General features: G+C 44.9%; 1 long non-coding RNA gene across 1 annotated transcript; it reads left to right on the plus strand.

The window, feature by feature from the left end:
• The first annotated feature begins 1,164 nt into the window (after positions 1–1,164).
• On the plus strand, positions 1,165–2,924 carry LOC143272415 (uncharacterized). Its single transcript, XR_013049948.1, has 2 exons — positions 1,165–1,272; positions 2,691–2,924. It is a non-coding gene; the product is annotated as an uncharacterized LOC143272415 (long non-coding RNA).
• The last annotated feature ends 230 nt before the right edge of the window (positions 2,925–3,154 follow it).

Here is a 3,154-nt window from a genome sequence, read left to right on the forward strand (position 1 = left end):
CCATTCTCGAGTGAATTTTCTATTTAACATTCCAGGGTCGAAGTTGGCTTCAGATAACTGAACTCAGGGCATCGAAGCTGGGCACTCTCTTCTTCCAAAGGGAAGAGGGATGGATTCTTCTCCTTCATCAGGGACAAGAATCTTCTCTCCAACCTGAAATCCTGGTTTTCACTTCCCTCCACTCAGGTCATGCTCAGTCTTGTGGTGATATTGTATTCCCCAAAATATTGTGCACCCTAATAAACTTATCTGGGATCAGAGAACAGAACAGCCATAATATTAAACATAGAGGTTAGGCAGTGGTAGCACAGGCCTTTAATCCTATCACTTGGGAGGCAGAGATCCATGCAGATCTCTGTGAGTTTAAAGCCACACTAGAAACAGCCAGGCATGGTAACATACACCTTTAATCCCAGGAAGTGAAGGCAGAAAGCAGAAAGGTATATAAGGCGTGAAGATCAGAAACTAGAAGCTTTTGGCTTGATTAAACTTTTAGGCTTTTAGCAGTTTAGCTGAGATTATGAATGAGGACTCAAAGGCTTCCAGTCTGAAGAAATAGAATCAGCTGAGGAACTGGCGAGTTGAGGTTGGCTGTGGCTTGTTCTGCTTCTCTGATCTTCCAGAATTCACCCCAATACCTGGCTCCAGGTTTGTTTTTGTTAATAAGACTCTTTAAGATTCATGCTACACAGTCTAGTTTGGTTTAAGGTTTTGTATTCATCTCTGGCCATCCTGGACTCACAGCTTGACCTCCCAGCAACCCTCCTACTCAGCCTTCAGAGAATGGTGATTAGAGGGCATAGTTTTGTTTTTGTGCATGATAGTTTATGTGGTCTGGAGCTAGGGCTGTCACTCAGTTGCCAGAGAGCTTACCTAGCAGGCACAAAGGCCTGGGTTTGACTCCCAGAAACTCATAAACCAGGCATGGCAGTGCTAACCTCTAATCCCAGCACTTGGGAGATGAAGGTGCAAGGATCAGAAATACATGGTCATCCCCAGCTACATATGGGGTTTAAGGCTAGCCTGGGCTTTGTGAAACTTTGTCTCAGGGAAGGGGGAGTCTGTGGGGAGATGGGCAGAATGGAGATCAATACTGACAACTTTTGAAACCAGATATTGGAAATGAAAACATTCATTGTATTCTTCTCTCTGTTTTAGAGTATTTGAAAACTTCCACAAGAAAAAGGATTTTTTTTCCAGACAATTAGAAAGCAAAGCCGTATCATCAACAAAGAAACAACCATTGAACTGACAAGTTTCTCGCCAGCAAGGGTAAACAGACCATAATAGAATAATAACCTCAAAGGCTGGAAAGAAAACAACTGCCATGTTAGAATAAAATGTTCAGCATAGCTAGCCTTGGAGAGCAAGGTGAATTGAGGATTCAGAATAAACAAAAGCTGTGCTTAGCTGGGTAAGCAGGTGCAAAACCCTGCTGAGGAGCATGCTTCAGGAAGACAGCCGTGATCCGAGAAGAAATAATGAGCAAATCAATGGGCACAGGGAGAGCTAAGTGGGAGCCCCCTCCGTGAGATCGCTGTATAATTCGACCTTCATGATTTGTTTTGTGGGGGTGTTTGTTTGCAAGTGACCGGGTTTCTCCCTGCCGTTTACCAGCCTCTCTGGCCTGTTTTTGTTTGTTTGTTTGTTTTTGTTTTTTATAACACCGATGAATTTAGCTTCTCAGAGTAAGGGGAGAATCCTTCATCCAGCCTCTTGATTTTATCTCTCTGCCTTCAAATTCTCTGGTCCGTTTATCATAAAACAAAAACAAACAAACAAAACCCAACAGTAACAAAAACAAAAAAACGGAACAAGGCAGGTAAAGGTTTTTTAGACAGCTCCCAAGGGTGGGAGAACATTTCTCCATCTCCACCCACCCCACCCCCTTTTTTTAAAGACACCATGTAGACCAAGTTGGCCTTGATTTGATTTTTTTCTTATTTATCTCTTATTTACTTATTTACTTACTTATTTTGAGACGGGGCCTCACTATGACGCTCTATTTATTGTCCTGGAACTCACTATGTAGACCAGGATGGCCCCATGCACCACCACACCTGGCTGGGCCTTGAATTTGAAATCCTCCTGCCTTCGCCTGCCAAGTGTTGGGATTATAGTCACTATAGGTAGCTTTCACCCACGTTTATTTTCTCCACTCTTGAGACAAAATTTGACACAGCCCAGATTGGCAAAGGATGACCTTGAACTCTTGATCCTCCTGCTTCCTCCTCCAAGTGCCGGAAGTACGGTCAGGCATCACCAAGGCCAGCTTCTCATTGCACCGTTATCAGAAATTATGGAGTCCATCTCCCGAGTCTCCCGGTTCTGCTCAGGACCATAGCATAGCTCCTTCCAGGCCTGCAGCCCACGTTTGCTCTGCATTTAGCTGGGTGCGCCCTCTGCTGCTCAAATGGAGAACAACAATTTCTATGGACATTAGCCCTGGCAATTACCAGCCTGAACAGCGTTTGGAGTCCTACCCCACCCCTACCCTGTCTCTCCAAGGGCATAAAACTCTTTGCCGTGGCTTGCAAGGATACATTCAGCAGGGTCTGTGTAGTTTGAGGAAACCGACTGTGCTAGCTAGTCTTATGTAAACTTGACACACAGAGTTATCTGAAAGGAGGAAATTTCAATTGAGAAAATAACTCCATAAGATCCGCTATAAGGCATTTTTTTTTAATTAGGTATTGATGGGGAAGGTCCAGTCCATTGTGGGTGATGCCATCCCTGGGCTGGTAGTCCCAGGTTCTAGAAGAAAGCAGGCTGACCAAGCCATGGGGAACAAGTCAGCAAACAGCACCCTCCATGGCCTCTGCATCAGCTCCTGTCGCCCTGTTTGAATTCCTATCTTGGCTTCCTTAAATGATGAACTACAATTTGAAAGTAATTGTAAACCAAATAAACCCTTTCCTTCTCAACTCATTTTTGATCATAGTGTTTTGTCGCAGCAATAGAAATCCTAACTAAAATAACCAACCATCCCTCTTCCTTGGCCCTGGTCCCTTCCTCTGCCCAAAGCGCTCCAGGCAGGGCAGAATTGCCCCTTCCCTTGCAGACCTCTCGCTTCCGGACTCACAGAAGCCACCTTCCCTTGAGGTCAACCTAGTGGAGTCAGAGTGAGAGCTGGCCTTTCAGACTTTAGACAGAG

This window comes from Peromyscus maniculatus, chromosome 3 (genome assembly GCF_049852395.1).
Source record: "Peromyscus maniculatus bairdii isolate BWxNUB_F1_BW_parent chromosome 3, HU_Pman_BW_mat_3.1, whole genome shotgun sequence".
Lineage (NCBI taxonomy): Eukaryota > Metazoa > Chordata > Mammalia > Rodentia > Cricetidae > Peromyscus > Peromyscus maniculatus.